This window comes from Cryptomeria japonica, chromosome 7, assembly GCF_030272615.1.
Source record: "Cryptomeria japonica chromosome 7, Sugi_1.0, whole genome shotgun sequence".
Classification (NCBI taxonomy): domain Eukaryota; kingdom Viridiplantae; phylum Streptophyta; class Pinopsida; order Cupressales; family Cupressaceae; genus Cryptomeria; species Cryptomeria japonica.
In genome coordinates, this window is record NC_081411.1 from 340,868,025 (window position 1) to 340,885,242 (window position 17,218).

At 44.4% G+C, this 17,218-nt stretch overlaps 1 long non-coding RNA gene across 2 annotated transcripts; it reads left to right on the top strand.

The window, feature by feature from the left end:
- Positions 1-525: 525 nt before the first annotated feature.
- On the top strand, positions 526-15,660 carry LOC131039095 (uncharacterized). 2 transcript variants are annotated; one of them, XR_009104603.2, is made up of 5 exons: positions 526-1,420; positions 1,641-1,719; positions 2,227-2,446; positions 2,530-2,668; positions 15,207-15,660. It is a non-coding gene; the product is annotated as an uncharacterized LOC131039095 (long non-coding RNA). The 2 variants fall into 2 exon arrangements; XR_009104602.2 differs by lacking the exon at positions 15,207-15,660 and having other exon boundaries at positions 2,530-2,944.
- Positions 15,661-17,218: the final 1,558 nt, after the last annotated feature.

The window sequence follows — 17,218 nt, forward strand, 5'->3', positions numbered from 1 at the left end:
GGAGGGTTCTAATGGAGGTTATTGGACTGTGAAGTGTTACGATGCACTTACAAAAAATAATAAGTAGTTATACCCACAAGCGATTCAAAATTTGGTGGAGAGGATATAAACATGTGTGAGGTGGAAATTAGTTGTAAATAATAATAAAGTCATTTAATTATGCGAGATGCAAAAGTGGCTATTTAAATACTAAGCAATGTAAAAATTAAATTAGGTAGGGGTCATTAGATGGAAGGGATTTGATTAGGCAATGAAATTATTTGATTGATAAGGATAAAAGTGTACTAAAGAAATATTTAGGTGTCTATGTTTTACCTCTTTTTGATACAATGTTGTGACTAAATGACTTTATGTCAAAAGAAGAATAAAAAATAAGATGAAATGAAACTTTAATGATAGGTTTTCCTAGTTATTCAAAAATGATAAAAGTGATTTCCCCATTGATTTTATGTGGAGCCAAAATTGTTAAATAATAGAATAATTTAATTTGTGTTTTTGCGAAGAACTTAAATGAAAGATATTAAGATGAGATTTATTGTGTTGTTAAAGATAGTACAAGGCTTGCAATTTCCCGCAGCTGGAATTTACTCGTCACAGAGAAGTGGCAATATACTGGACTGCTGCAGCGGTGATGCTTGAACCACAATACATCGATTGTAGACTGGCTTATGCAAAAGCCGGAATCATGGCTGTTATCAGGTTCAATCAATAGGTACGGATCCAATATCAACAGCATCAATCAATCAAACTGCTCTGTTGCTACCGGCTAGCTACCATTGCCCGCTAGGCATCAGTGGAGATAAAATCGACACTTATAGACCAGGAAGATGCAGGCTACTCGGACAAAAAACAACCCGGAATAACTAGCTACTCGCTATCCCCCAACCAGGTACAAACACGGGTTGTCACCATTTAGCCAATGAAGAGGAGATCTGCGTATTTCTCTATAGAGACAAAATAGAATTGCTATTATAGACGAGATATCCTCATTGCTATTATTTAGGGGCTGAACTAATAATCTATTTCTCTCTTAGAGCAGTAACATCATCATATACGACAACAAATCCAAGATTTAGGGGTTATCGTTCTATAAAATGAGACGTGTATTTCTCTGCATGAATGACTTCATTGCGGACGACCATATAACTAACTCAGGCTTCCTGAATTCTGGGAGGAAGAAGTTAAGTGAATAGTGCTCAAACTCTGCCAAAATCAGGACCAGATTATAATCTACAGAGTTTTAGACCCCCATTGATTCTTGGAGCAGATCAGAGCAGGCTCTTTCATGTAGACTCTCATAGCCTACCGTTGATGTTGGTTTCACTACGGGAGATCAAATCTGTGTGAAGGATCAACAATTTGGGATTAAGGATTGGGTGGCCAGATCTTGGTGAAAGAGGTGTTGCTTCACTTGACTCAGGTACATCGTTCTATTTGTTCTCTTCTTCATTTATCATAATATAGATCTACCTTTTTTCCCCCCCAAAAAACTATCTTTGTTTGATTGATTACCATAGATCAACAACTTCCTTTGAGTGATAACAGTTTGCTTCAGCATGTCTCTATCTGTTTGAGATTGAGATCTGGATTTATGGGTCATAATGGAATGAGTAAGGTTGTGTTTGTTTGTTGATGTGCAGGCCTTAACTGGAACCTGTGGATCTGGATTTCGTTCATGTAAGGACAGCAACCAAGCAAGGACAATCGTCATAAGGCAAGGTGAGTTCCATAACTTTATTAGATCTTGTATGTGTGTGGATTGTTTGGGGATTTGAGGTAGGGATCTATCTCTGTCTGTCAGTAAACGTTTAGCTAACTGGGACATTTCTCCATGGTGGTTGATGGGTAAATTCCTCTCCCGTTGGTCGAGAGTTCGATTCCTCACCCTCATAACAAGGTCGTCATGAAGAGGATTAAGAATAAGACCCCAGGGTCAGGTTGGAACGGCTAGAGCAGAGTTTAACCACCCTCACATCTATGGTAGCACAGTTATTGGCAGCCAAGGGCATAGAGTAAACCTCATAACATAAAGCTGGTTCAGAGGACCTAAATAAAAAAGAAAGGGAGCGTCCTTTAACAGATAACCAACCATCTTGCTTTACTATTTTGGACTTAAGATTTTCTTCAGAATGGTCAATTCAGTAATAAAATAGAGGCCTTATCTGCTTTCAATTACTTATTGCGAAGGAGTCTTTTGAACAGCTTTAGAAAACTGGTCAATTTCAGAGTTAAAGGGTGGCGGGAGCCAAAGGGAGTAAGCGCGTTTTTTGAAAGGGTCTTGGTGGCCAAGAACTGGGAATTTCAATACTGAAAGGTGGCCAGCCAAAGAAGAGATTTTGTCCGGACCCACCCAAGATCCAGTAAGTGCCGGGTAGAGCAAGCTCGTATCCTAGCTTCCATATTTGCACTGGGGGGTGGGTGACCTCTTCAACGAAGCTTTTGAAAGGTAGCTGCGTTTAATCCCCATCTCACTTTATCCGATTAACGAATTCGCCATATTAACAATCTTATCTTTTGGGCTGGCTGCAGATGGGATCCACTGCAAATCGAGCATCTACCAGGGGACATGAGAATAGTTTTCATGGGCCTCTACAACACTTTGATCGATATATTTGAACGAACGCGGGAGGTCCAAGGACGTGATGTGCTTCCTTACCTGCGCCAAAAGGTAACTTGTTTGCATTCGGTCTTTTGTTGTTATTTTACTGGTTGTTGCCCTAAAAATGCATGTTATAAGCGGCTGGGATGCTTAAGGCATTGTAAAGTTGATGTACTGTTTTTGCTGGATAATAAGAAAGGTTGGACGACTGTGTATGGTAGACGTAACCCATTCTGGGTGAACCACGTTAAATCTTTGTGTTATGTGTGTCCTGTTTTATTTCTTTATCTTTTGTATTTAAATCTGCATATAATTGTTAGTTCATATTTGCTTCAGATCTACTTGAAACCCTAACAGTTATGGGTCATATGGTGTCCTATGACCCCTAGGACACCATATGACCCCTTAGGATACAATACGATGTCATTATGGGTCGTATGGTGTCGTAAGGGGTCATATGGTGTCCTATGACCCCTAGGACACCATATGACTCCATCGAACACAATACAGTGTCGTTATGGGTCGTATGGTGTCGTAAGGGGTCATATGGTGTCCTATGACCCCTTAGGAGACCATATGACCCCTTAGGACACAATACGGTGTCGTTATGGGTCGTATGGTGTCGTAAGAGGTCATATGGTGTCCTATGATCCCTTAGGACACCATATGACACCCTAGGACACAATATGGTGTCGTTATGGGTCGTATGGTGTCGTAAGGGGTCATATGGTGTCCTATGACCCCTTAGGACACCATATGACCCCTTAGGACACAATATGATGTCATTATGGGTCGTATGGTGTCCTAAGGGGTCATATGGTGTCCTATGACCCCTTAGGACAAAATATGGTCTCGTTATGGGTAGTGTGGTGTCCTAAGGGGTCATATGGTGTCCTATGACCCCTTAGGACACCATATGACCCATAACGACAACATATTGTGTCCTAGGGGGTCATATGGTGTTCTAAGGGGTCATATGGTGTCATATGACCCCTTACAACACCATACGACCCATAACGACACATAAGGGCTCATATGGTGTCCTATGGCCCCATAGGACACCTTATGATCCCTTAGGTGTCCATACGACCCATAAAGACACCATATTGTGTCCTAAGGGGTCATAGGACACCATATGACCCCTTGGGACACCATACGACCCATAATGACACCGTATTGTGTCTTATGGGGTCATATGGTGTCCTAAGGGTCATAGGACACCATATGACCCCTTAGGACATCATATGACCCCCTAGGACACCGTATTGTATCCTAGGGGGTCATATGGTGTCCTAAGGGGTCATAGGACACCATATGACCCCTTAGGACACCATACGACCCATAACGACACCATATTGTGTCCTAAGGGGTCATATGGTGTCCTAAGCGGTCATATGACACCATATGACCCCTTAGGACACCATACGACCCATAACGACACCGTATTGTGTCCTAAGGGGTCATATGGTGTCTGAAGGGTTCATATGGTGTCCTAAGGGGTCCTAGGACACCATATGACCCCTTACGACACCATACAACCCATAACGACACCGTATTGTGTCCTAGGGGCTCATATGGTTCCCTAAGGGATTATAGGACACCATATGACCCCTTAAGACACCATACGACCCATAACGACACTGTATTGTGTCCTAGGCAGTCATATGGTGTCCTAGGGGTCATAGGACACCATATGACCCCTTACGACACCATACGACCCATAACCACAACGTATTGTGTCCTAGGGGGTCATATGGTATCCTAAGGGGTCACAGGACACCATATGACCCCTTATGACACCATACTACCCATAATGACACATAAGGGGTCATATGGTGTCCTATGGCCCCATAGGACACCATATGACCCCTTATGTGTCCATACGGTGTTGTTATGGGTCGTATGGTGTGATAAGGGGTCATATGGTGTGATAAGTGGTCATAACACGCCATATGACCACTTAGCACACCATACGGCATAGGACACCATATGACCCCTTAGGACACCATACGACCCATAACGACACCATATTGTGTCCTAAGGTGTCATATGGTGTCCTAAGGGGTCATAGAACACCATATGACCGCTCAGGACATCATACGACCCATAACGACACCGTATTGTGTCCTAAGGGGTCATAGGACACCATATGACCCATTAGGAGACCATCTGACCCCTTACGACACCATACTACCCATAAAGACACATAAGGGGTCATATGGTGTAATATATCCCCATAGGACACCATATGACCCCTTAGGTGTCCATACGGTGTCGTTATAAGTCGTATGGTGTTCTAAGCAGTCATATGGTGTCCTAAGGGGTCATAAGACACCATATGACCCATAACGACACCATATGACCCCTTAGGACACCATACGACCCATAACGACACCGTATTGTGTCCTAGGGGGTCATATGGTGTGCTAGGGGTCATAGGACACCATATGACCCCTTACAACCCATTACGACACCGTATTGTGTCTTAGGGGGTTATATGGTGTCCTAAGGGGTCATAGGACACCATATGACCCCTTACGACACCATACTACCCATAATGACACATAAGGGGTCATATGGTGTCCCATGGCCTCATAGGAAACCATATGACCCCTTAGGTGTCCATAAGGTGTCGTTATGGGTCGTATGTTGTCCTTAGTGGTCATATGCTATCCTAAGGGATCATAAGACACCATATGACCCCTTAGGATATCATATGACCCATAACGACACCGTATTCTGTCCTAGGGGGTCATAGGACACCATATGAACCCTTACGACACCATATGAACCATAACGACACCTAAGGGGTCATATGGTGTCCTATGGCCCCATAAGACACCATATGACCCCTTAGGTGTCCATACGACCCATAAAGACACCATATTTTGTCCTAAGGGGTCATATGGTTTCCTAAGAGTCATAGGACACCATACGACCCATAATGACACCGTATTGTGTCCTACAGGGTCATATGGTATCCTAAGGGGTCATAGGACACCATATGACCCCTTAGGACACCATACGACCCATAACGACACTTTATTGTGTCCTACGAGGTTGTATGGTGTCCTAAGGGGTCATAGGACACCATATGACCCCTTAGGACACCATATGTGGTGTCCTACGGGATCATATGGTGTTCTAAGGGGTCATAGCACACCATATGACCCCTTAGGACACCATACGACCCATAATGACACCATATTATGTCCTAAGGGGTCATAGGACACCATATGAACCCTTACGACACCATACGACCCATAATGACATTGTATTGTGTCCTAGGGGGTCATATGGTGTCCTAAGGGATCATAGGACACCACATGACCCCTTACGACACCATATGACCCCTTACGACACCATGCGACCCATAACGACACTATATTGTGTCCTAGGGAGTCATATGGTGTCCCAGGGTCATAGGACACCACATGACCCCTTACGACACCATACGACCCGTAACCACACCGTATTGTGTCCTAGGGGGTCATATGGTGTCCTAAGGGGTCATAGGACACCATATGACCCCTTACGACACCATACTACCCATAACGACATATAAGGGGTCATAGGGTGTCCTATGGCCCCATACGAGACCATATGACCCCTTAGGTGTCCATACGGTGTTGTTATGCATCGTATGGTGTCCTAAGGGGTCATATGGTGTCCTAAGGGGTCATAAGACACCATATGACCCCTTAAGACACCATACGACCCATAACAATACCGTATTGTGTCCTAGGGGGTCATATGGTGTCCTAGGTGTCATAGGACACCATATGACCCCTTATGACACCATAAGACCCATAACAACACCTAAGGGATCATATGGTGTCCTATGGCCCCACAGGACACCATACGACCCCTTAGGTGTCCATACAACCCATAAAGACACCATATTGTGTTCTAAGGGGTCATATGGTGTCCTAAGGGGTCATATGTTGTCCTATGACCCCTTAGGACACCATACGACCCCGTAGGAAAAAATACGGTGTCGTTATGGGTTATATGGTGTCCTAAGGGGTCATATGATGTCCTATGACCCCTCAGGACACCATATGACCCTCTAGAACACCGTATTGTGTCCCAGGGGATCATATGGTGTTCTAAGGTGTCATAGCACACCATATGACCCCTCAGGACACCATACAACACATAACGACACCATATTATTTCCTAAGGCGTCATATGGTGTCCTAAGGGGTCATAGGACACCATACGACCCATAACAACACCGTATTGTGTCCTAAGGGGTCATATGACACCATATGACCCTTTACGACACCATACGACCCATAACGACACCGTATTGTGTCCTACGAGGTCATATGGTGTCCTAAGGGGTCATAGGATGCCATGTGACCCCTAATGACACCATACGACCCATATCGACACCGTATTGTGTCCTAAGGGGTCATATGGTTTGCTAAGGGGTCATAGGACACCATATGACCCCTTACGACACCATACGACCCATAACGACACCGTATTGTGTCCTAGGGGGTCATATGGTGTCCTAAGGGATCATAGGACACCATATGAGCCCTTACGACACCATACAACCCATAATGACACTATATTGTGTCCTAAGAGGTCGTATGGTGTCCTAAGGGGTCATAGGACACCATATGACCCCTTACAACACCATACGACCCATAACGACACCTTATTGTGTCTTAGGGGGTGATATGGTGTCCTAGGGGTCATAGGACACCATATGATCCCTTACGACACCATATGACCCATAAAACGGCACCGTATTGTGTCCTAGGGAGTCATATGGTGTCCTAGGGGGTCATAGAACACCATATGAACCCTTACGACACCATACGACCCATAACAACACCTAAGGGGTCATATGGTGTCCTATGGTCCCATAGGACACCATATGACCCCTTAGGTGTCCATACGACCCATAAAGACACCATATTATGTCCTAAGGGTTATAGGACACCAGACAACCCATAATGACACTGTATTGTGTCCTACAGGGTCATATGGTGTCCTAAGGGGCCATAGGAAACCATACGACCCCTTAGGACACATTATGACCTCCTATGGCATTGTATTGTGTCCTAGGGGGTCATATGGTGTCCTAAGGGGTCATAGGACACCATATGACCCCTTAGGACACCATACGATCGATAACGAGACCATATTGTGTCCTAAGGGGTCATATGGTGCTCTAACGGGTCATAGGACACCATATGACCCCTTAGGAGACCATACGACCCATAACGATATCATATTGTGTCCTAAGGGGTCATAGGACACAATATGACCCCTTACGACACCGTATGACCCATAACAACACCGTATTGTGTCCTAGGGGGTCATAAGGTCTCCTAAGCAGTCATAGGACACCATATGAACCCTTATGACACCATACGACCTATAACGACATTGAATTGTGTCCTAAGGGGTCATATGGTGTCCTAAGGGGTCATAGGACACCATATGACCCCTTACGACAGTATATGACCCATAATGACACCGTATTGTGTCCTAGGGGGTCATATGGTGTCCTAGGGGTCATAGGACACCATATGACCCTTAACCACACCGTATTGTTTCCTAGGGGGTCATATGGTGTCCTAAGGGGTCATAGGACACCATATGACCCCTTACGACACCATACGACCCATAACGACACCATATTGTGTCCTAGGGTGTCATTTGGTGTCTTAAGGGGTTATATGACACCATATGACCCCTTACAACACCATACGATGCATAACGACATATAAGGGGTCATATGGTGTTCTATGGCCCCATAGGACACCATATGACCCCTTAGGTGTCCATACGACCCATAAAGACACCATATTGTGTCCTAAGGGGTCATATGCTCTCCTAAGGGGTCATAGGACACCATATGACCCCTTAGGACACCATACGACCCATAACAACAACGTATTGTGTCCTACGGGGTCATATGGTGTCCTAAGGGGTCATAGGACACCATATGACCCCTTAGGATAGCATACGACCCATAACGACACCATATTGTGTCCTAAGGGGTCATATGGTGTCCTAAGGGGTCATATGGTGTCCTAAGGGGTCACAGGACACCATATGACCCCTTAGGACACCATACGACCCATAACGACACCGCATTGTGTCCTAATGGGTCATAGGACACCATATGACCCCTTACAACACCATACAACCCATAATGACACCTTATTGTGTCCTAGGGGGTCATATGGTTTCCTAAGGGGTCATAGGAAACCATATGACCCCTTACGACACCATACGACCCATAATGATATCGTATTGTGTCTTAGGGGTCGTATGGTGTTGTTAGGCATTGTAGCGTCCTAAAATTGTGACACTTGCAATTTCGACCGCATTTGGGTCTTCACGATGGCGATGCAACACTGAACCTGAATGGAGACCCCGAAACTTGTCCATGACATCAAAAACTGCATTTTTCCAGCACCCTGCCTGATCCCTCCTTGCACCCTGCTGTCCCGGGAGGTGGGACTAGAGCGCCCAGCGCTCTGGTCCCCCAGGACCATGGCGCCCAGCGCCCTGGTCCCCCAGGACCATGGCGCCCAGCGCCCTGGTCCCCCAGGACCATGGCACCCAGCGCCCTGGTCCTTGGCCCTATTTTGGGCCCGGTCTCCTATGGGGCTTCGGGTCTTTTTGTTTGCAAATTGGAAAATAACATTTCCTGGTCGGCCTAAGGTCGGAAAAATCAGTCTATTAACCCTAATTGGCAAGTATATAAACTACATTTTCCTCTCTCATTGAGATAGATGGATGCAAAAAAGGTGGAAACGATATTCAAACATTCAAGCATTCAAGCAATTCAAGCATTCCTTCAAGCAATTGATCATTCTAAGTCTCCATTCAAGGCTAAGTGTTGCATTCAAGACAAGGATTCAACCATTGAAGAGGAGATCACATACTACAACATACAACATACAACATACAACAACATCTACACCTTCACATGTAAGAATACAAATATTCTCACAACAAGGTACTAGTACTTGTTTTACATTACAATCATTTACATTTACAACATTTCTCATTTCTTGGTTAATTCCAAAACCGGGGTTTGACCTAAGGGAAAACCCCTAATCCCTAACCCCCCAATCGTCTTCTCTTTTCTGTGTGTAGGTTGCAGGTACGCGGCTGTAATTGAAGATCTGGAATCCTTGTGCAGAGACGAACAGATCCCCCTTCGTTTCGCGGATTTTTTGGAGGACCGTGTGCACGTCGGGCACCATCGTCCCGTCAACTTTCGCTCAAATTTGTAGGACAGCGCCGTATCGACATTTTACTGCTAATTCCAGGTCCGCAGCTTCATCCTATATCCCTATCTCAGTTTATAAGCGAATCTTTCTCACTTTTCATGCATTCCCAGCTTAATTCTTCTATCTACATTCTTTACAAAAGAGGGTAACCTTGCTGTCTTAACCCTTGAAACTCATTTAGAATCCAATCTTGCATTGCGTGGGATTGGATCTTGTGGGTTTCAACCCCTCTTTTGAATGTAAAGTCTCCCCTAAGTGAAAACCGTCAGCCCTAGTAACCTCCCTTCTCTCTCCTTGGAGTTGGAAGAGGGGGAGAGCAACTAGGGTTCGATCATTTTTCGCTTTACAGGCATCATACGACACGATATGACCCCTTACGACACCATACGACCCATAACGACACCGTATTGTGTCTTAGGGGATCATATGGTGTCCTAAGGGTCATAGGACACCATATGACCCCTTACGACACCATACGACCCATAACCACACCGTATTGTGTCCTAGGGGGTCATATGGTGTCCTAAGGGGTCATAGGACACCATATGACCCCTTACGACACCATACTACCCATAACAACACATAAGGGGTCATATGGTGTCCCATGGGCCAATAGGACACCATATGACCCCTTAGGTGTCCATATGGTGTCGTTATAGGTCGTATGGTGTCGTTATAGGTCGTATGGTGTCCTAAGGTGTCATATGGTGTCCTAAGGGGTCATAAGACACCATATGACCACTTAGGACACCATACGACCCATAACGATACTGTATTGTGTCCTAGGGGGTCATAGGACACCATATGACCCCTTACGACACCATACGACCCATGATGACACCTAAGGGGTCATATGGTGTCCTATTGCCCCATAGGACACCATATGACCCCTTAGATGTCCATATGACCCATAAAGACACCATATTGTGTCCTAAGGGGTCACATGGTGTCCTAAGGGGTCATAGGACACTATATGACCCCTTCGGACACCATACGACCCATAACGATGCCTTATTGTGTCCTACGGGGTCATATGGTGTCCTAAGGGGTCATAGGACACCAAATGACACTTTAGGACACCATATGACCCCCTAGGACACCGTATTGTGTCCTAGGGGGTCATATGGTGTCCTAAGGGATCATAGGACGCCATATTAGCCCTTAGGACACCATACGACCCATAACAACACCATATTGTGTCCGAAGGGGTCATATGGTGTCCTAAGGGGTCATAGGACACCATATGACCCCTTAAGACACCATACGACCCATAACGACACCGTATTGTGTCCTAAGGGGTCATAGGACACCATATGACCCTTTACGGCACCATATGACCCTTTGAGACACCATACGGCCCATAATGACACTGTATTGTGTCCTAGGGGGTCATATGGTGTCCTAAGGGGTCATAGGACACGATATGACCCCTTACGACACCATACAACCCATAACGACACCGTATTGTGTCCTAAGGGGTCATATGGTGTCCTTAGGGGTCATAGGACACGATATGACCCCTTATGACCCATAACGACAACATATTGTGTCCTAGGGGGTCATATGGTGTTCTAAGGTACAACACCATACGACCCATAATGACACATAAGGGGTGATATGGTGTTCTAAGGGGTCATATGACATCATATGACCCCTTACAACACCATACGACCCATAATGACACATAAGGGGTGATATGGTGTCCTATGGCCCCATAGGACTCCATATGACCCCTTAGTTGTCCATACGACCCATAAAGACACCATATTGTGTCCTAAGGGGTCATATGGTGTCCTAAGGGGTCATAGGACACCATATGACCCCTTAGGACACCATACGACCCATAACGACACTGTATTGTGTCCTACGGGGTCATATGGTGTTCTAAGGGGTCATAGGACACCATATGACCCCTTAGGACACCATATGACCCCCTAAGACACTGTATTGTATCCTATGGGGTCATATGGTGTCCTAAGGGGTCATAGGACACCATATGACCCCTTAGGACACCATACGACCCATAACGACACCATACAATGTCCTAACATGTCATATGGTGTCCTAAGGGGTCATAGGACACCATATGACCCCTTAGGATACCATACAACCCATAACGACACCGTATTGTGTCCTAAGGGGTCATATGGTGTCCTAAGGTGTCATAAGACACCATAAGACCCTTTACGACACCATACAACCCATAACGATAGCATATTGTGTCCTAAGGGGTCATATGGTGTCCTAAGGGGTCATAGGACATCATATGACCCCTTACGACACCATATGACCCATAACGACACCGTATTGTGTCCTAGGGGGTCATATGGTGTCCTTAGGGGTCATAGGACACCATATGAACCCTTATGACACCAGACGACCCATAACGACACCATATTGTGTCCTAAGGGGTCATATGGTGTCTTAAGGGGTCATAGAACACCATATGACCCCTTACGATACCATATGACCCATAACGACACCGTATTGTGTCCTAGGGGGTCATATGGTGTCCTAGGGGTCATAGGACACCATATGACCCCTTACAACACCATGCAACCCATAACGACACCGTATTGTGTCTTAGGGGGTCATATGGTGTCCTAAGGGGTCACAGGACACCATATGACCCCTTATGATACCATACTACCCATAATGACATATAAGGGGTCATATGGTGTCCTATGGCCCCATAGGACACCATATGACCCCTTCCGTGTCCATACGGTGTTGTTAGGTGTCGTATGGTGTCCTAAGGGGTTATATGGTGTCCTAAGTTGTCATAAGATGCCATATGAGCCCTTAGGACACCATACGACCCATAACGACACCGTATTGTGTCCTAGGGGGTCATCTGGTGTCCTAGGGGTCATAGGACACCATATGACCCCTTACGACACCATACAACCCATAACGACACCTAAGGGGTCATAGGACACCATACAACCCATAACGACACCGTATTGTGTCCTACGGGGTCATATGGTGTCCTAAGGGGTCATAGGACACTTTATGACCCCTTAGGACACCATATGACCCCCTAGGACACCGTATTGTGTCCTAAGGCATCATATGGTATCCTAATGGGTCATAGGACACCATACAATCCGTATGGACACCATATTGTGTCGTAAGGTTTCATATGGTGTCCTAAGGGGTCATAGGACACCATATGACCCCTTAGGACACCATACAACCCATAACGACACAATATTGTGTCCTAAGGGGTCATAGGACAGCATATGACCCTTTAGGACACCATACGACCCATAACGACACCGTATTGTGTCCTAGGGGGTCATATGGTGTCCTAAGGGGTCAGAAGACACCATATGACCCCTTACAACACCATACGACCCATAACGACATCGTATTGTGTCCTAAGGGGTCATATGGTGTCCTAAGGGGTCATAGGACACCATATGACCCCTTACGACACCATACGACCCATAACGACACCGTATTGTGTCCTAGGGGGTCATATGGTGTCCTAAGGGGTCATATGACACCATATGACCCCTTACGACACCATACGACCCATAACGACACCGTATTGTGTCCTAGGGGGTCATATGGTGTCCTAAGGGGTCATATGACACCATATGACCCCTTACGACACCATACGACCCATAACAACACATAAGGGGTCATATGGTGTCCTATGGCCTCATAGGACACCATATGACCCCTTAGGTGTCTGTACGGTGTCGTTATGGGTTGTATGGTGTCCTAAGGGATCATATGGTGTCCTAAGGGGTCATATGGTGTCGTTTTGGATATGACTCAAACACAATTTTTCGCCAAGTTTCAACGTATGTATCCTCAAATAAAAATTAGTCAAAGATTGTTTGAAATGGTAAAGCCTTTTTATGTCAAAATAAATCACACACGCACAACTTGTTTTTGTAGAGTACATATTGAATTTTCTAACCATTATGATGTTTATCAACGCATATGTATAGATTTGCATGCTAACAATGTTTTGCAGGAATGCAACATAAATGGTCCACCGATATCTTCAAGGGAATTCATATCTAGCATCGTACGTGAAAGAGTAGATGGTCAAGTATATTAAAATAAGTGTTGCTTGTATGGCACATGTGTTGATTGTGGTGGATTGTGACATTTACAAATTTGTCAACATATGGATATTGGACAAGAAATTGGTAATGAATTAGTAGAATTTGGAAAATATAAGACAGTGGTCTACATGCTAAAAGATGGAAAAGAAGCAAAAATATGTGAATTGGTTAGTGAGAAGATTCCAGTGTATCTGTTTATGGGCATCTTTCATGAGAATATAGTGTATGAGTATGCAAGGCATAACCATCGAGCTCGTTGGTTGGACTCACAATTTAAGCTATGCAAGGACACATTTCCACTTCATACAATCGTTTCAATTGTTGACTTTGTAGAGAACTACACACTACAACCGCAGAACGAGGTGCAATCACAATATTACAACTCCACACAAGTTGCCATATTTGTGCATATAGCATTCATTCATGCACATGATAGTATGGAAGAGGATAGGAAGATATTGAGGGAGTATCATTTTTACATCAGTGATGATCGCTCTCACTCTACAGAGTTTGTGCAAGGTTGTTTTTAGATATTCTACAATGATTTGGCTAGCCGAGGCATATCGTTCCGTCAACATATCATATGGTCAGATAATTGTGCATCGCAATTGAAGAACTCTCCAATGTTTTATTGGTTGAGTAGGATGCATAAGTTGACTGCTATTCAACTTATGTGGAATTTCTTTGAGGCTGGGCATGGTAAAGGGGAGCATGATGATGCAGGAGCATGTATTAAAAGAACTTTAGCACGATAAGAGTTAAAGTACAAAGGGAATGCAAACTTGAAAGATGCAAAATCAATTGTTCAATGGTGCAATGGTACAATTGTCCAGGTAATCAAGGTAAGTCTTCAGTTCGCATATTTTTTTGGTTGGTAGATGATAATAACATTGCAAAGTCAGAAGATTGTTGTACATTGATAGGATCGAGTGAGCTACACTCTTTCAAAAGCTCTAATGCAGGTTCATGGACTATCTATACGCGACGAAATGCATGTTATTATTCTTCATGTAGAGATGGTGCCTATAATGACTGTGAGTCAAAGGAGTGGGTGGACGAATAGTGTATGAGACCTCTAATCCCACTTGAGACATACCGACCTCCGAGTGCACTACAACTCACATAGATGGAAGCATCAATTGACTTTGACCATGTGTTATATTTAGTTGAACCAGGTAAATTATCCACATGCAATTTTTTGTACTTTAATATTTTACCTTAGTTGTTTTCTAAATTCTTCTCACTTTATCATTGCAGGGCATGTTTACATAGTAATTGCAGCTTAAGACAATGAAGAAGGAACATATTATTACCTGTGTCATTGTGTGGACGCAAAAAAGAAATTGGATCACCCTGTGGTAGATGGAGAAAATATTGAGTACCGCACAGGATCAATAGTTGTTACTGGTACATGGCTTAGAAGGTACACAGTGAAGAAGTCTAACTTGTGGTTGTTTGAGGACTTCAAGACACATAGGAAGATTCTTCATTATTCTAACCTTGTTGTAGCTTCAAATGTTCATTTGATCAGATATGGGGGTAGACCTCTAAACAAGAACCTATGGAAGGTTCGTGAGTTTGACCATGAGGCCATACTAGACACGATAAAGAGTAGAGCGTATCCAGATGGTTCATTGGATTAAATGTAAATGTAAAAAATTATGAGTTCAATCTTATTTGGATATATGTACATGACTTGTATTTTTGACTACTCGAGGAATTGTAATATAAAAAATTGTGTTTTTGTCTTGTTTTGTGTAATTTATGTAAATAATGTAATTTTGGACCATTACAGATCACATGGGATCATTTCATGAAGTATACCCTGCTAATATGGTAAAAGATGTAAAAAATGCTCATTTGTTGTCAATCACTTAAAGTGTAAAAAAATGTCAAAATTCGGCATGGTTTTTCTGGATTTTAGTGACATGTAAGAATGATTCGTCTGATCCTGTGGGGTCATGTTATGGCACTCTAAAAAATCCTCTCTTGGTTTCAGTAGACTCGGATCCAGTTGCTCGTGGCGACTCTTTCTCGGTTGCGATAAAAAGCATCAGATGAGTTCAATGAAAAGTTGCACAATGCCCATATTTCAATCTGCTCGTCGTGGCACCGAACTGTCAGCTTGTACGCGTCAGGGTGGCTGGGTTTACGCTAGGAATACCTTCTATTTTCTCTCCAACTCGCCCGATCGTTGCGGGACACACCCTAGCAGCGAAATAGCCCAAGTGCTCAAATTGCTCAAAGTTGTCAATATTCGGCATCGTGTTTCTCCACACCCGTTAATCATAAGAATGATCCGTCTAATCATGCAGGGTCATGTTATGGCACTCTAAAAAATCCTCTCTCGGTTTTGGTAGACTTGGATCTAGTTGCTCGTGGTGACTCTTTCTCGGTTGCGACAAAAAGCGTCAGATGAGTTCAATGAAAAGTTGCACAATGCCCCATCTTTCAATCTGCTCATCACGACACCGAACCGTCAACTTGTACGAATTAGGGTGGATGGGTTTATGCTAGGAATGCCCTTTTTTTCTCTCCAACTCGCCCGATCATTGCAGGACACACCCTAGCAGCGAAATCGCCCAAGTGCTCAAATTGCTCAAAGTTGTCAATATTTGGCATCACTTTTCTCGGTGCTCGTTAATCATAAGAACGATCCATCTGATCCTGTGGGGTCATGTTATGGCACTCTAAAAAAGCCTCTCTCAGTTTCGGTAGACTCGGATTCAATTGCTCGTGGCGACTCTTTCTCGATTACGACAAAAAGCGTCAGATGAGTTCAATGAAAAGTTGCACAACGCCCCATCTTTCAATCTGCTCATTGTGCCACTGAACCATTAGCTCGTACAAGTCAGGGTGGTCAGGTTTACGCTAGGAATGCCTTCTTTTTTCTCTCCAACTCGCCCGATCGTTGTCGAACACACCCTAGCAACGAAATTGACCAAGTGCTCAAACTACTCAAAGTTGTCAATATTCAGCATTGTGTTTCTCCATGCCTGTTAATCATAAGGATGATCCATTCGATCTTGCAGGGTCATGTTATGGCACTCTAAAAAATCTTCTCCTGGTTTCAGTAGACTCGGATCTAGTTGCTTGTGGCGACTCTTTCTCGGTTGCGACAAAAAGCGTCAGATGAGTTCAATGAAAAGTTGCACAATGCCCCATCTTTCAATCCGCTTGTCGTGGCACCGAACCATCAACTCATATGCATTGAGGTGGCCGGGTTTACACTAGAAATTCCTTCTTTTTTCTCTCCAACTCGCCCGATT